This window comes from Opisthocomus hoazin, chromosome 12 (assembly GCF_030867145.1).
Source record: "Opisthocomus hoazin isolate bOpiHoa1 chromosome 12, bOpiHoa1.hap1, whole genome shotgun sequence".
Lineage (NCBI taxonomy): Eukaryota > Metazoa > Chordata > Aves > Opisthocomiformes > Opisthocomidae > Opisthocomus > Opisthocomus hoazin.
The window spans coordinates 29655339-29673572 of NC_134425.1; the positions used below are offsets into that span (position 1 = coordinate 29655339).

The window sequence follows — 18234 nt, forward strand, 5'->3', positions numbered from 1 at the left end:
GAAGAGTATTTTAAACATCTCACAAACAGAAGCTGGTAATGTATTCCAAAACAAGAAGCTTTTTACTAATGGCTGGCAGTGAATTGCGTTCCTTGATACCTATAAAAACTAACTTTTCTGAAATATTCAAAATAACAATCTAACTCACAAACGCACCATATTAAAAGAATTCAGAACAATTTCTCAGCAGGTTTAAAAAGCCACAGAGCTCCTGCCTTACACTAAAATATCTGACCTGTTAATACACTTCATTCACTCATTCAAAAAAAAAAAAAAATCACATCTTTGTTTTCTGCTTGAATTTTCCACTCTCTCTACAGTCACTTACATTTCCAAGTTATTAAAGTACACATCCTAAGGGATGACTGATAGATCTGTAGGCACATGTAAGTTCCCCTACCACTGGGCTATCCAGAAAAATCAATATTAAGCATGATTTGGAGAGCTTTAAATCCAAATGCAAGGACAAATTCCTAGATTTGCTGACAAATTATTGATTTAGTATTATTTGCTCAAGCTTTAAACAGAAGCTGTGCGTACCCCTGCTCTCTGCAAGGGAAACTGCAACACTACAAGTGAAGGGAAACAATCAATAAAATGTGAGCCCTAAGAAAAAGGTAGTCTGTTATCTTGAAATAGCTATAATCTTCAAAACTTGGCAATACTTGCAAGGGGAGAGAACTGCCAAAAATCAAGTTAGAAGATTACACCTACTACTTGATACCAATTTCAATTCTGATTAAATGGCAAGTCAAAAAATCAAGAAGGGACAAGCATTTTTAAAAAATCAGCATAAACTAGTAATCATTCAAAAGTATAAAGGACTAATCAGAAAAATCCTTAAATTTAATAACTGAGTGGTAAGTGTGTTTCATACACTGGGCATGTGCTGATTCTGGTTTGCTTTGTTTTTTTCATAAAGGGGAACGGCTCCCTTTACTGGGGACTGTTCTATGTTTTACAAATCCAGTAATGAAGGAATCTGCATTCCCAAGCATGGACAGTGAATAAGAAGGAACAGAGATGAGTGTACAGCTCTGAACAGGAGGATCAAAAAATAGAGCCATTTTTATTTACCCAGTGAAACTAGGTCTGTAGTATCTATTACATTTCATTAAAACTGTTCACAGGACAACAGTGTGAGATGCCTTGCTGTTTCTGATCACTGGGACAAGGTTAATAATCTTCCTCTTCTGCTGCTCACCTGGGTGTTACAATTACCCTGGCCAATAGGACTGGAAAAAGGCTGCCCGTTCTTACAGAACTCTGCAGAACAGTCTACTAGTCTGGATAAGTACACTGCTTAATAAATGGAAAGATCCGACCATAATTGTTTAATTTGCTGAGCAACAAAAAGATCTGAAGCTGAAAATAAACATTTGACTCCTGCTTCACTGTCTTTTGTATGCTCCACCAAGGAATACAATAATGGATCGTGTGCGCTCGAACTAAGCTTATGTGCTTTCCTGTAGTTACTCTCTAATTTTAATCCTTCATGTTTACCTGTTTTTCCTCTAAGATCTAGAAAGATCTCAAGATATTTGTCAGTTGAGCTTTAAAATTAGATTGCTTAGATTTCTAATTAACAAATAAAAGAAATAAAGGTTAAGAGAGAGAGAGAAAAAAATCAGACTCCTTTCCAATGCTGATGAGGTAAAAAACAACCTACCCACAAACCCCAAAACATCTTCCCTGAAGGCGTCATCCAGATACTGGATACACCTCCCATCCTGGTCACCTCACAAGAGGTAACAAAACCTCTTCTGATTTTGAACTTAGTAGAATTTTTACCACAGGGTATTTGACGATAGCTAACTAAATTAAGTGTGATATTGTTGCCTTGAATATAAACTCTGAGAGATGAAAGAAGTATTGAGAGAAAAAAGTTATAAGAAAGTTGTTTTAATGATGCCATTTTTAACTGTCAACATTTTCTAAATACAATCTGCTCTACATAGTTGATTTGACTGCAATTTATATTCAACAACATACTGCTTTCTGATAAAAAAGCTTGTAGTTAAGAGCATAAAAGTGATTAAAATGAAGTTTCTGGTATGGCCTGAAGAAAGTTTTGTTGGGCTGCACCTAGTAACAACACTGAGAGGGTTGTGGGGTTTTTTTTAACTCTTACACTGCAATAGAAATAACCTGTCATGGTAAAAAATGTTCTTAGATTATAAGAATTATATTTTCCCTGCTAAAGAAAGATAATTCCCATCCATATAATACAAAATTCCCTCCATAAATTATGGGCAGCCTCCAGCTAACTTGATCTACCATAAATACCTGTCCTGGGTTTGGCCAGGACAGGGTTAATTTTCACCGGACTCCAGGAAGGGGCACAGCCGGGGGGTGGGGGCTGACCCCCATGGCCAAACAGAGCCCGGTGTTCCATACCCTGTGCCGTCACGCTGGGTTCCGGTGGGGGGGGCGGCGCGGCGGGAAGGCACTCGCGGCTTGGGAGCGTGCGGCGCCGGTGTGGTCCGGGAGAGCGGGTCTGTTTTTGTCGTGTTTTCTCCTTATCTGTATCGTTGTTGTTGCTGTTTCCCTCTGTTTGCTGTTCTGTTAAACTGCCCGTATCCCGACCCACCGGTTTCTGCCTCTTTCTTTCCATTCTCCTCCGCACGCCGGCGGGGGGTGGGGCGGCCGCGTGGCGCTTTTGTTGCCGGCGGCAGCCGAAACCAAAACATACCAAATGAGAATACTAACTATCAAGTAGTAGATGCCTTCATGCCTTAATCTATGGTAATTTGCCTTCTGGTTGTATGGTCCAATAAGTGATTTAAAATCCATTTTGTAAGGCTGCTATAGTGGTTTTGCACACTACAGGCCTTCAGTTCCTGATCGTAAGCTGAATTTAGAAGCAATTGCTACTCTCGTCATGCAAATCCAACTAATATTCAAAGCCAGGGTTTATGGGCACTATTTTGACTGTGTATTCAGGAAGCTGAATTAAATAATATTTTTATTTTTAAGGATTTGGTGTTTAATTAGCACACACCTTTTACTAAACTTAATTATAGGGCCATGCCATGTTTGTCTGCCTTTCAGAAGTTGAGACTTGAAATGCCACTCCATTAACGAAGTCGAATTAAAGATGGAGCAGAAGATTAAGCAAACTTGCTTTTGAGGGACCTTGCCAGTAAAATAATTTTCTTTATCAATACAACACTATTAATGGAAAACCAACTCAACTTCATTCATTCTATTGATCAACTTTTACCTCCTTACAGCTTCAGATATAGTTCAGTCATTATGAGATCCCTTATCCTTCCTTGCTGACAGTAGAACAGTTAGTATAATCAATTCTCTTTTCTTTACATGAAAGACAGCTGCCTTACGATGAACAAGGCGTAGGTTTTTCTCTCTTAGAAAAAATATTCCTGACTCCAGTTTTTCACTCCTCATGTAGCCCCCACAGTGAGGGTGTCAGAAGTCACAGCACAAAGTTAGACCGGAAAAATTCATTTCCCACTGTGGATACTAATAAATGAAAGTATACAATTAAATCATATTGCAACTAAAAAACTTATTTTCATAGCAGTGACAGAACAGAACTTGCATTGCATTTTTCTTCACTATTCCTTGCTTTCTCTGTTCTTTCATTCTCTACTTTAATTCCCTTACTTGATGGCTTTCCAACAATACAGCCCAATTAGAGATACTGCATTGTGCTCCATTTCATTTCTGCTAACACGACAGATGTAGTCACCTTCTGTTAAGACAACTTGATCACCTTCTTGGATTCCCCAAATCTCTGAGAATTATCAGAAAAGGTTGGACTATCTAATTAACACCTTTTAGCATTATTGTCTGACATTTCCCCTTTCATAACTCTGAAGTCTTGCACACCCACAACTATTGCACTTTTTTCCTCCTGGTTTGTTAACTGATATTCTAAAATCAACTGCGTTCTCAGTTCTTCCTACTTTTTCTGTGTATTTGATGTCTACACTTGAACAGTGATAAAACATTACAACTACATGCATAGAATACTGTGCCATGGTATCTTCTGCTGGTAAAGCATTTCACTTCACATAGCAGAATCCCGAAAGAGGTATGCAGAACATCTCAGATCAGTTTTCAGTACACTCTATGTGAACTGGAAGGTCTAAAGATAATTTCAAAAACATATTTAAATAGTGACTACTTAAGGGCAGATCAAGGTTATCTTTAAGAAGGATTTTTTAAAATGTTTGTTGCATTTTTAAGTTAATACCTTGAATTTATTCTTTTCTATATCCTTTCCGTTATATGAGGCCTTACTGTGTATGGATGTGCCACTTTTTCTAGCTACACCATTTGGCACAATCTCTGCTTTTCTATTCTGTTATAAACTAGACTGAAATTCTTCCTTTATTTTAATTTGTCAGTTTATTTCTTTGCAAGGCAAAGAAAGTGTTGACCCTGTATGGTTATAATTTACTGAGGATGAGAAAATGGAGACAGGGAGGATGAATCATGACATCTGCTGTTCTTTCACTTCATAAGAGAAAACCTTTGGAAGCATAATTGGGCAATCCTTAGACAGAATGATCAGTGATCCTTCAGCATATCTAACTAAATGTTTACTAAGCCTATCAATAAGAATTTGGATGTACAACAAACTGAAAAGAAGCAACACATCAAGGTATCTGTAGAAAATAACATTAGTAATCTTTTCTTGCCTTCCTTCATAAGATAGATGAGCTGCTGAGATAAATACAGGAATTTCATTGAAATGGGGAAGAAATACAATCTTCTGTCTGGGTTTCCCTGAGTCTGTTTCATGTGTGCAGGAAAATGGGAGTCACCGTCTACAGGGTAAGCAGACTGGTTGCTGCTGACAACAGCACACAAGAGCTGCTGTGAGCAGAAACCAGGATACATGAATCTAGTTATGCAGCTTTACTGATGGCTGATGACTACCTGTGCAAGATCTTAAAAAATTTATTATGCTTGATTTGATAAAGATATTCCACTTTTATTTCTGTCTGGAACCATGTGTAACTGTAACAAACATAATCCAGGCAAACCTAACCCCAGTTTCAAAGGCAGTTCTCGGGAATTCCTTTGTGAATTAGGAAGCAAAGTGATGTTTGGTCTATTTCAGTGCCCAAAAAGTTATAGTTCAGAGCTGGGCATTTGAAAGAAGACGGTAGGAAAGATGTGACATCGAGGTCTGGATTAACTGAGTTACCTGCAACTTGGATAAAATTGCTTTAGTCACCAAATCCTTCAATCTGAACTGATAATCTGAACTGTGTTACCGTTTGAATTAATACATTTGCATTATTCACAACTATTTTGACTATATTTTGGATGTCTCTCTTTTTCACTTTTTCTGCTTTGCAAAGCAATAAATGGTTGCTGCTTTAGTAGGACCCTTTCAGCTAACAAAAGGGCAAACTTGGCCTCATTAAGATTAATGGGGTGGGGAAACAAAGAGCAATGAGCATAGAGTTGTAGTGGCCCTCCTCCACATGAGGATCAAAGGGTTTGCTTATATGTGGTCTCATAACTTGGGAGTGCCCTACAGCTCCATATACTGCTGAAGGTTTTCCTCAACTATACTGTTTACTTCAGCTAGGCTCTTTATCAGTGCAAGTTTTCTAGTGTCTCACATCCAGCACACACCTCCTGGAGAGGGAGCTCAAACAGCACACCAAAGCCCCAGCTTTTTGGAAGTATATTCTATTGTTACTTGAATGTGAAGGAAATGACAAAAGGAATAAATTGTTTTTCCTTATTTGTTCTTTACTATACCAATAACTCATTTTTAATAATCTCAAGTCATTATTCAAAGTGAAGAATTTGCCTCATAGTTCCGTAAATACATTCCACACATAAAATTTGCTTCAGTTAAATACAAGTTGTAATAACGTAAATACTCTTTTAAACTTATCGACTATACTTTGCTACAATTGCACAATGCTGAAAAGTTCAGGCAGGGAACTGAGAATACATAATTCTGATCTAAGTGGGTCTTGTGAAAACACTGGGGAAGGTACTTCAGGAAGTAATTTACAAGTCATCATGTAGCAAAGATTAGAATAATTATCAAACAGCTGTATGTATTCCACAGACTTGACTTACGCTGTGAACAAGTTATTATGCTGGGGGCACATAGTGTAGTACCAGAGCAGGCATCCATTACAACAAATCTGACAGCACTTTAAATCCAAGTATCACCACGCATCATGTAATGTCAGACTCTGTGTCAACTTCTCACCTTTTTAGGATAGCTGCAGAAGTGAACTTGCTCAGCAGAGTGTGGCTGTGTGATCCGTTTGCTATCAACAAAGCCTGTTACATTTAAGACCTATCCAAGAAAGCATCTGAAAGAGGATGAGAAATCATTATAATGTCTACCCACTGAAAAAAAGAAGCAGTAAACCTAAATTCTGCACCACTAGTTTAGAATAAACTATATAGGGATGAAGACAGCCCAAAGGACGGTTTGGCTAACATGCTGTAAATAAAGCATACTGCTTGGTTTAATTTTGTTGTCCTAGCTTTCTGTCCTATGGCTCGCTAGCTTGCAGTGCAGTCACTAAAAATCTTCTAGGTGAGGGCAATGGCTGGACACGGGGGTCTGAAGGCAGCTGTAGCAGTGGCGCGTGCATGGCCCTGACATGCAGCGCTCCACACGCAGGGTCTCAGCACCTCTCGGTGCCACGCAGTCCAGGGCGACAGACAGGCTAGTGCTCAGACTTCTAAACTGACCTGTTAACCTTGTAGAATCATAGGTCTGAAAAGACCTCTAAGATCATCAAGTCCAACCACCCACCCAACACCACCACTCCTACTAAAACATACCCTGAAGTGCCACATCCACACGTTTTTTCAACATCTCCAGGGACGGGGACTCCCCCACTGCCCTGGGCAGCCTGTGCCCACACCTGACCACTCTTTCAGTAAAGAAATTTTTCCTAATATCCAACCTAAACCTCCCCTGATGCAACTTGAGGCCATTGCCTCTTGTCCTATTGCTGGTTCCTTGGGAGAAGAGACCAACTCCCCCCTCACTACACCCTCCTGTCAGGCAGTTGCAGAGAGCGATAAGGTCCCCCCTCAGCCTCCTCTTCTCCAGACTGAACAGCCCCAGCTCCCCCAGCCGCTCCCCATCAGACTTGCTCTCCAGACCCTTCACCAGCCTCATTGCCTGTCTCTGGCCACGCTCCAGCCCCTCAATGTCCTTCTTGTAGTGAGGGGCCCAAAACTGAACACAGCACTCGAGGTGCGGCCTCACCAGTGCCCAGTACAGGGGCACGATCACCTCCCTGCTCCTGCTGGCCACACCATTCTTAACTCTTCTTTTTAAACAGCTCTTGAAAGATTCCTCTATCGTGGCCATTACCAGAAGTGAAAATTAACTAATAACTAAAACTACACCGAAAAATGGCAGAGTATCTGATTGGAAATACCGCATCGGTTCATTGCAAGCTGCCCGACCACGCACCCCGCTCCACGAGCCGCCCCACTGCCGTCCGCAGGGCCTCGTGTCACCGCGGGTGTCGCGGACGCCGCTCCGCGGCCAGCCCCACGGGCGCGGCGCGGTTCTTCGCCTCGTCTCCTGCAGCGCTCTGCCCCTGCTCAGCAAGGCGGAGTCCCGGCCCCGCTCCGCTGCCGCCGTGTGCCCCCGAGCGGCGGGATCCCCGTGGGAAGGCGCCAGCGCAGCTTCCACGCCGCTCCCAGAGCCGCTCACGCTGCGAAAGGCCCGCGGCGTCCCGGACGCTCGGCTTCGAACGGGACAAAGCCCCGGGCGCGCCCAGCCAATCCCGCAGCGGGGAGGCGCGACGAGCCCCCGCGGCAGGGGCAGCCTCAGCACGCACAGCCCGCCCGGAGCGGGAAGGCGCTGGCTCGCCGCGCACCCCGCCCTGAGGCGGCAAGCGCGAGCGACTCGCCCGGCGCGCGCGGGCCCCCACCGGCGCAGAGGCACCGCCCGGCCCAGTCCCGCACGCCGGTGCCCGCGCCGCGCTCCCGAAGCGTCCGGACTACGACTCCCGGCCGCCCCCGGGAGCGAAGCCACCTCCTCCCCGCCGTCGGGACCTCTGGGAAGCGCGGCCGTTCCCGCCCTTTCTGCTCGGCCGCCGGCCGCGGCGGGCGCGGGGCGGGGCGGGGCGGGCGCAGCGCCGCGCGGCCCTCCCGCGCCCGGGGGCGGGGAGCGCGGCGCCGGCCCCGCCCGCGGCGCTCCGTGGAGCTGTTCAGCGCCCGGGTGCTGAGTCTGCCCCCGGCTCCGGCGGCGCTCCCGTCCCGTCCGCTCCCGTCCTGGTGCGGCCATGGCTCCGGCGCTCGGCCGCCCGCGCCAGGCGCCCTGAGCGCAGCGCCCGGCCGGCCCCCCCGGCGTGGATACAGCGGCTGCAGGCGGCCCCGGCTCCGAGGGGAACGCGGCAGGTAACGCCTCTCCCTCCCCGCGGGGCCCGGCCCGAGGGGCGGTGGCTGCTGCTGGAGCCGCGAGGTGTCTGGCGGGGAAGGAACAAAGCGGCGCGGCTGCTGCTGGAGGGGTTTCGTGGTTTTGACGTCCGGGGGGTGGGGAAGGGGAGACGGGGGGGGGGGGGGGGGGGGGGGGGCTGGCGAGCTGCAAACACGCGCGCTTGTGTGCGGGGAAAACCCCGCTCGCAGACGTGAATTGGCTCTGGGCATCGTGCTCCTGCTCCCGCGGCTCGCCAGCTGAGCAGAGAAGGGCGTTGCTTGTCACACAGGTAAGGCAGCGCTACAGGCGAGACGGCAAAATGGTTTCCTTGAGGACCCTCCTTAGCGGCAGCGCTTGTATAGGTTTTGCACAGCAATAATTTCTTAGTTCTTTCTGTGTGGATTGCTAGCCCCACCAAAGATCTGCGACAAGCAGCGGAAGGCTAGAGGCAGACTGGCACACAGTGTTTCTGTGGAGAGGGGTCAGAAAAGGGAGGAAAAAATTCCACTGTATTTAAGGCCAAATGGCAAGTTACACCCTCCACGAAGTAATTTGCAGCCAAGCTTTGTGCTGCTATGCCCGATGCTTCAGGCTTCCTCTTAGTGCCGGGTGATGAACAGGGAACGGAGCAAGCATATGAACACGCATAATCAAGCAGCGAGTGTTCTTAACTGCTTGTACGCGCAGTACCTGCTGTTGTCAAAGGATTGGTGAGTGCTCCTTAGCTAGCAAAAGACCATATATTTTACCCTAGACCGAGTAGGCTGCAGCTGCACTCTTTTTTTTTTTTTTTTTTTTGTATTGGTAATTCTGGTTGACTTACATTTTCTCAGAGTGGCGTGGGAAGGGGGAGGCTGACAAAAGGGAAACTCAGCACTTTTCTCGGGTGTAGATAGTGAGAAAAGTTTAACTTAGGAGACTGCATGCAGCCAGACCAGGAACTTGCACTGTTTCTATGCCAATTTTAACAAGAAACTGAAGAACCAAACAAAGATTAAAAAACTGCTTCCTTTAGAAAAGCAAATGCAATCCAATCAGCATACTCCTAACACTCCTGCCCTGTATCAAGAAAGAATTTCTTTGTGTATAAGGCATCCCCTGCTCCCCCTGTTACAATATCATGCATTATAAACCAGAAAAAGAGCCAGAAAGGCAATTGCTGGGATCAGTAAGCCAGGTGTTTAAAAGTAAGCTGGTGGGGACTTGCATCAGTTCTCTTGTTATTAAAGGTTCTCCGGTCTGGATAGAAACTTAGTCCTCGTCATATTTCATTGACTTGACTTCTTTTTGTAGTAATGATTTTAAGGTTCATGTATGTAATTCATTTCCGGGAGAGCATGCATGCAATTTGCCTCATATCGGCTGCAGTTTAACAGTTTTTGTGCTTTACTGTAAAAGAACAAAAAGAAGTTGAACAGATTGGGTGCCATCTCACGGTCCTCGCACATCCAAAAACTCTGCTTTCAATGGGCACCTTGGACATGCAGGGGCATAACATCAGGCCCCTAAAAATAGCCTTTTAGGAATCGAGTCAACAATTACCATAGCACATTACTGTAAAATTAAAAATCAATTTGTGCATATGACTGTACGCAAGGCAAGCTTCCCCCCCACCGCCCAGCACCATTAAAGGATTTCCTGACACAGCTCCTTCCTACCTCTGCCTTTTAGTCTCAGCACCGTAGAAGCCTCAGAACATGTGACCAGCTATGTGTGATTTAAGCTATGCTATTGAATTTTTTCCACGGGGAACAATTACTATTGAGTGACAAGTCAACCATTTTGATCTTAACAGATCTAGCTCTGTTTAGTGATGGTAACCAAGGCACACACTGCCTAACCCAGGCTGAATATCTCACTGTGGCAGTTTGCATCTAATTTAAAAGGACACTGTTAAACCTTAAAATAGGTTCTCATTTTTGGGTAGGAATGAAAGAGGCTTAATACCAGAATGGCACTGTAGACATTTCAGTTGTATATTTTCAGTTGCTGCTGCCTGCAACAGCCCTTGAGAAGCCACTGAAATATCCGAAGAGCTAAGCAGCATGCTCTGACCACACTCCTACACTGCCATAATTCATAAACCAAGGTTCTGTGCTTGCTGCCACATTCATATTTTAACCTGGTCAGTTAGGACAAAGACAAAGCTGCTTTGTGCTAATGAAGCCAGTGCAGCATGCTTTTAATAGAGCCAATGATCTGGTCTTCCCAAAATATTTTAAAAAGGACTCTTCTGTTACCCGACATTGTTTACGCTAAAGGCTATTGCAAATAGAACATTTATGCTAATTACTTACATGTCAGCTTGGGCAATAAACAATCAATATTTCCCTGATGTAGGATCCACTGCAACTTTCCCTGTCCAGTGATCACGCGTTCAGCACAGTACAGTAAATCTCGAGTTGTAATCTTTCTGTGGAAATGTTTATTTTAACTTCTATAGTAGACTGCTGAAGTCATGGAAATGTTTCCATTACACTTAAGTAAAAGTTTATTTTTCAAAAAGACATGTACAAAAAACTGACCTGGAAATAGTTTTAACATTAGAGCCACTGTTATGGTCGCACTATACAGCAACACAGTAAGGGCTTTTTTTATTAAAGATTAAAAAAATCCTTATAAGCACAATCTGTACAAAATTGCTGTGGTTAAAAATCATCATGTGCTATTGAAAAGCAGAGACTAGTGCTGTTTTAACTGCTATCTGTATGAGGGAGACCGACAAGACACATATATTTATGAATAAGAACCAAAGTACCTTGTATTACCAAAAAAATCTGTTAATATGCTGTTCGGTTCCCTGGATTTTGGCTGAGATGGCCTATGTATTTTCTACTACTCTAAAAAGAGAAAAAATAATCTTATATATTGTACAGTGCCAATTTTCTGCTTGAATACTAGCAATGCTTGGCATTAGACATATCTGGATTTTACTTATCCCCATAAATGTCTTCATTGTTAGTATGATACTCCCAAGTCTGCCCTTCAAAGAAGATATTTAAATGCACAATGCGTAAGGCATTACTGAACTGCTTCTTCTTACAAGAGGGGGCCTGCTAACTTAAAAGGAGTAATCCCAGTGATTTGCTTCAAGTAGCAAGTAATACTCTCAGTAATTTTTGAAGGTGTAGCTCCCAACTTGCGAATATTTAACTACAGATTTTATGCATTTGTTGTAAGTTCTCCACAACATTCAGGAGTAAACAGGAGAAAATTGTAGCCACTCTCCAAGCATGATTGCTGTAATCATCTACTTTTATGTATCACGGGTCAAATTCACTGTAAGATCTGGGAAAGCGTTAGACTATGGTCGAGTTGTGCCATTGCTGTAAAAAGCATCAGTCCATAACTGGACCGGACAATACAATGCTGACAAAGACTTGTGCAGAAACATTCACTTCCATTTCATTTTGTCTTGAACAACTAGTTTCTGGGAAACATGTAGTTAGGGACCGTATCTATGTAGAATTGCAATGGATACAAGATTTTCCTTCTTGACTAAGTTGTACTCAACTTTGTTTCTGGTGCTTGGGATGGGGCTAAGAAGAGGAAGGAGATGGGATAGAGGGCAAGCCCTGCACATAAGGTTGTATTTATCCACTGGGAAGTCACCAACTTTTGACTATTCCTGACCTGGTCATGCAAACACTGCCCTTTGATGCCTATGCTGTCAGGGTCACTCCGCTTTTACTTTAAAAGCAGGCAGAATGCTGCCGCACCTTAATGAAGTGACCAGCAAACATTGTCTTCAGTCAAAGCAGGAGCAAGCAGCTTCGTGATTATAGAAAATCTCAGTGAAGGCGAGGGAGACTGAGAAATCTCTGAGTCTTGAAACTTGTGCTACAAGTCTGAGGTGTAGCAAGTGTATTTAAAGAACAGAAAGAAAGAGCTCTGTATGTGAGCTGACCCCAGTCTCCTCAATGGGAGTGGATGCCTGGGCAGCGTGCCTGCTCTTCTGCTTCTGTGACGATTATTCCCTCTGGCTGCTGGCCTACTAGGCTTCAGGTTAAATGCTACTTTGTAGTTTGGATTCTTCACTCCCCTGCTATTCTACAGATAGCATAGATGATGTCCCTGGACTAGCATCTGTTCATGACAACTGCACAAAATAACTTATTCTGTCATTCTTCAGGTTTCTTCTTTGCTTCTTTTGAGACTTGTCTGAGGCTGCTATCAAAAAGTTACTTTTTTTTTTTTTTCCCAAACCTCTTGCTGCTTGTCAAAAAATGCAACTTGACAAAATTTGCAAATATAGCCATCTTAGGTATTCCATATGAAACACAAAGGACCAAATTCTTTGAAATTTCTGAAACAGCCAGAATTTCCATTAGCTTCAGTTTAATATGGCTATACAGTCTTCTTTAGATTTGGACCAAAGATATCTCAGAAATTATAACAGAATAGTAACCTATGCACAACCAATATTCCACTCATAAGAAATTTAGCCTCTGCCTGTTCACTTAGCTTTATGCCTGAAGGTAGGAAATGTTCTTGCTTGTATTTGCAGGTAGAGAGCAGCTCTGGTGTCGTGGTTTTGTATTTCTGCTTTGAAATTGCATAAAAATTTCAGCATCCTAAGTACAGAGCAGATACACCTTAAATTGTCATCCTAAAAATATGGGAAACAATACTTAAAGGTGCCCTTTGTTAACACATTCCCACAACATCTGTTGACATTTGCACTTTAGAAACTAGCATGTGACTTATGACACACCTCAACTACAAAATCAGAACAAGATTTAACAGCTCTTCAGTTCTGAGATCATTCAAAATGCATATTCTTCAGATAATCAATAGGATGTTTTGTCCACAAATATGTTACCAGAGAATGGGTTACAATTAGACAACACAAGCTGAGAGGTTCTGATTTAAATATGAAGTACATCAGGGCTTAGAGTTATATGACTGTGTCATGGGAAAAATACCAGAAGATGCACTATGAATTCAGTGCCAACTGCAGAGAGCGTGTCCAAGGCACTGTTCTGGGTAGCTGAATGCTGTCTTAAAGAATATATTACGGAGAAAGTTTAACATGTGTTCACTGTACAATTACACCACCGCCCAGTCCCTTGCTTGCTAAAAGGCCTCAACTTGAACAGGATTCTATTACTGTTACATGATTTCAAAGTTTAACCACACACAGCTCTTTAAATCTGAAAGCTGAGATAATAAGTGCAAGACAAGTATTTTCTCTGTGGTACTTAAGAATTCTGTCAACTACTGCAACACAAGCACAATCTATTTCAGTATCAACAATAGCAAAAATAACCTCTAAAGTGACAAGCCGTATCTGCCACCCAAAAGTATACAAGCTTTTAATATATTTTAAAAACTGACTCAAGGAGAAGAGAGAATCACAGGATCCCATCTGTCCGTCTTGACTATTTCTAAACAAGTTAACATTTGATTAACAGTTTTGCTTCAGCACAGGTTTTAGGTTTTTTATTCACTTTTAAGTAGGATGTCTTGGTTTAATCTCTTCTCTGCCAAAAAGAGGAGTTAAGTAGTCACTTCACTTCCTTCACAGAATCCCAGCATGGCAGGGGTTGGAAGGGACCTCTGGGGGTCACCCAGTCCAACCCCCTGCCGAAGCAGGGTCACCCAGAGCAGGCTGCACAGGACCGCGTCCAGGCGGGTCTGGAATATCTCCGGAGAAGGAGACTCCACAGCCTCCCTGGGCAGCCTGGGCCAGGGCTCCGTCACCCTCAGAGGGAAGAAGTTCTTCCTCATGTTCAGATGGAACTTCCTCTGCTTCAGTTTGTGCCCATTGCCCCTTGTCCTGTCGCTGGACACCACTGGAAAGAGTCTGGCCCCATCCTCCTGACACCCACCCTGCAGATACTTGTAGGCATTTCTAAGGTCCCCTCTCAGCCTTCTCTTCTCCAGGCTGAACAAGCCCCGCTCCCTCAGCCTCTCCTCGTAGGAGAGATGCTCCAGTCCCCTCCTGATCCTCGTAGCCCTCTGCTGGACTCTCTCCAGTAGTTCCTTGTCTTTCTTGAACTGGGGAGCCCAGAACTGGACACAGGACTCCAGATGGGGCCTCACTAGGGCAGAGTAGAGGTGGAGGAGAACCTCCCTTGACCTGCTGGCCACACTCTTCTTAATGCACCCTAGGAGAACACTGGCCTTCACTTACTCAAAGATTGATAAAGCCATGTCAGAAAAAGGGGTAAAAATCCATAGACTCATTTAGGGTAGATATAAAGAGGCTAGGATAGAGATTCACGGTCACTTGCCTCACAAAGCTGTGCAACTTTGTTTTCTTTCTTTACTAAGCAGTTGGATGGAGAAAAGGGCGAGTGTAACCCTAACTGTGAAGAGGTAATAGTATTTCAAAAGAAACAGCAGCTATCAGTTGAGGGGCTGTAGCTTTCTATACAGACTGTTCCACCCTTCCCATATTGCTATGCAGAACTGTCTGTCACTGATACTGAAAACAATGAGAAATTCTGTTTCACTGAGAAATGACAAGTGAACATACATTAAAGTAGTGAGTGTGCCCTGAAACATGTCAAATATCACAGACTGGAAGAAAAACTATTCAGTTCCTGACCCCTCATCACAGTTACTTCTGTGAAATCAGTAGTGCCATACAGATGAGAGATAAGAGTTTCATAGCTTTTTCTATAGAAGTGCTTCATCCACCTCAAAGCTGAACTCCACTGATGACCCTGTCAGCAAAAGGAAAAGACAGGGAGACTCTAGAAAACACCACATAGACAGGAGTTTCTTATCCAATTCAAAGAACTGGCAGAGACAAATGAAGAAAGATAAGAATCATGTTCATTTATTATTTTTGCGTGGGGTGGGATATGTTAGCTATTTAGAAGCTAAAGAGAACTTTGTGTTCTCTTGTCCCCATGATTGAGAGGAAGGAAGGGTAAAATCCATGCTGGAATCCCTTAGTGCATCTTTGAGCGAGAAAGAGAGGGAGGAGGACACCCTGACAATTAGTGCCTATAGTTCATTCCTGACCATAAGGATACATATTTTACTGACACATACTGGAGATGAGGATTCTTGCTAGCCATGGAGGATGCACATACCATCACTTTTTCATGGTGAAACTTCTTCATGATAAAACTCTATAGAGCTTTAATTTTACGCTGCACGTACCTTTCAAACATAGCAAGACAATGCAAAAGTAAAGATGACTGTATAGTCTAAAAACAGCACTTCATTTTTTCTAGTCTTGGGGAAACTTTTCTTACTCCCACACCAAAGGTGGAAAAATTACTGAAAAAAAGCCTGTCCTGATAAGGTGCAATTGTGTAGATTACTCTAGTTGCTGCCACGTATCAGCTATATGATAAGCATTTCTTTGAAAGAACAATGTACAATGGAAATGAAGCATGAGAAGTTGGCTACCACAGACTGGCAGACCTAATTCCAATTGCATCCCGCTGTAAATGGATGGGCATATCTTGAGTATAAAATGATTTTTATTCACTGAGAGAAGGCCTTGAATCTGTCATTTCAGCTTCCTTGTTAAACTATTAATTTTAAAATGAGTGACAGAAATAGGTAATTGCAACTTTTTAAAAGCCAGCCTTCTGATCACTTCTCAGAACCTCCAGCTGTAGCCCAATAGTCTCCTCTTTATGTCTTCCAAAGCAAAATGGTAATGTATCTAAGGTACATAAGGTGGAAAAGTACAGGCACAGCTAAATCTTTTTTGAAGAGTAGCACACAAACTTTTACTGAAGGTTTCTCTGACACACAGCACACAGGCTGCTGATGCACAAATCTAACACTTAATTACATTAGTCTGTGTTTCAGTCCTTGAAAAAAAGGCTATGGAACACAAGAGTCAAGCTATAGGTGCAGAGCACCACCTTACCAGATCACTAAGTCAGTATCAAATAAGTATTCCTACATATGTTTGCTGTTTTGACTTTCCAAGACAGTCTGCACAAGTAACTTACAACAACCATTAAGAGCTCATCTCTGCCAGCTGATATGATGCTCGATTTTATTATTGCACAATGGTAAGGTTCTTCAAGTTTAGTTTATACATTAACCTTGCAGATTTTGCACACTAAACTTTCTCAGAAAGAAAAAGCTAAGCCTAGCCCTAAAAGAAACAAACAACCCTCCCCGCCACCCACAGGCTTCCATTCAGGTCAATCATTTTCCTCAGGTCTTAATGGTTTTGACTATTATTTTCCCCACTATTTTCTCTCACACAACAAGTTTCAAGTGGCACACCAAAGAAGATAAAAAGGATTTTTAAATTTGCTTAGTTATTGTAAATAACTACTTCCATTATACCCCTTCACTCCTTTACCTGGTGGTCTGCCAGCAGCTACCTGTGATTCTTAGGAAGGGTTCCATAACATATCCAGAAAGAAAGCTTTTCTCTATGCAATCTCAGTTTCAAATGTATGTATTTCTTTCCCATGCAAGATAGGAAAATCCTGACAGATGGAACAGCTTCAGCCCTGGAAAGGCTGCATATTAACTCTATGTCAAGCAGAGATTACAGCTCTAACTTCATAATCTGCCCTGAAGAGCTACTTTCAACAATGCTGCAGGGCCCAGCTCCAGATTTCTCCGTTTGGAACTTACCTACACGCAGTCTTTATGTCTGCGCCACAACACAAGTTATATAATATCATATAATTCATTTTTACAGAATATGTAAAGTTACTTAATCTAACTTCTTACTGAATCCATTGTAAGTAAACGGAACAGCTTGCCTTTTTTTAGAAAGCATGAAAAATATTAATACGCTCTACCCAGTGATGTTTCTGTTACTTTAGGATGCTGCAGATGAACATGCCTTTGCAACTGGAAGTGTGACTTATTCAGACAGTTTTAATAAAAGGTAAATCTATTTAATTAGAATACAATGTAAAAACTACACTGAAGCTAAAGCCTCTGTATTTTCCGTGATGGAAAGATTTTATTAACCTAATACAAATGTTAAGTTTTTACTCACTTCACACTTCCTTAACTATATTGATTCCAATTTTGACTGGTTTGTTAGTAGAAATTCTCTTTGGTAACTGAGATTATTTCAAGCACAAAATTTTGAAATCTTGTGATGCCTACTTACTTTTTTTTGTTGCAGACGGAATTAATTGAGAGATTCCTTTTAGTTAATAGGATGCTAAGTAGCATCTAGCTCCTTCTAGCCTAGCATATAAGTGGATTTTGTCTGCTCTTAAAATACCCTTCCAATCACATTCTGGTGAATAGTTTTATTCTTCTGTAGCGAGTTGACTTGTTATTTCCAGCACAGCAAATAAACACAGGCAGTGTGTTCACCTAATAGTGATGACATTCCTTAATATTAACAGGATAATGCTTAGTTTAAACCCAGGCTACAGAGTACATCCTAGTAACAAGGAGGGAAGATAAGCTGTAGCTCACCAGCTTCTGTCTGCAGCTTTCTTGGTTTGACTACTTGCTCTTTTTAGTATAAGATATCTGCAGCTTCACTTAATGAGAGGATGACTTTATTAGTTACCAGTTCACAATTGCAGACCTCTAGATATTTTCAAATTCATCTGCCTCTTATGATCATACTTAATCATAAGGCTTGTCATGACCACACTTGAGAAGCTCACTTAAGAGGGTTTTGGAGACAAGTTCTGCAGCCTCAAACACTAGCGCTATGCCACCTTCCTACTGGAAGTCACATCCTGGGGGCAGCAAATTGTCTTGCCTGAAAGAAAGACAGAAAGAAATTAATTTACACTCTCACTCTCTTCCATGCTGCTGTCTTACATGACTGTTTTGACTTCCTGTGCACTGCACAAAAAAGGCCTGGGCAATGCCAGAAAGACTTGTAACTTTTAGTAGGTCTACAAGCTTTTCTGTACCACTGGAGTTAT

General features: G+C 42.8%; 1 protein-coding gene across 4 annotated transcripts in view; it reads left to right on the top strand.

Annotated features, from left to right (window-relative positions):
* The first annotated feature begins 8207 nt into the window (after nucleotides 1-8207).
* The window catches only part of SMPD3 (sphingomyelin phosphodiesterase 3), a 126498-nt gene continuing 116471 nt past the window's right edge, over nucleotides 8208-18234 (top strand). For 2 of the 4 annotated variants that reach the window (XM_075434109.1, XM_075434108.1), the window contains exon 1: nucleotides 8208-8376. The gene's annotated coding sequence lies outside the window, so the exon portion shown is untranslated. Of the gene's footprint in view, nucleotides 8377-8635; nucleotides 8685-18234 lie in introns of those variants that run through there. The other 2 variants (XM_075434112.1, XM_075434110.1) reach the window with 2 other exon arrangements.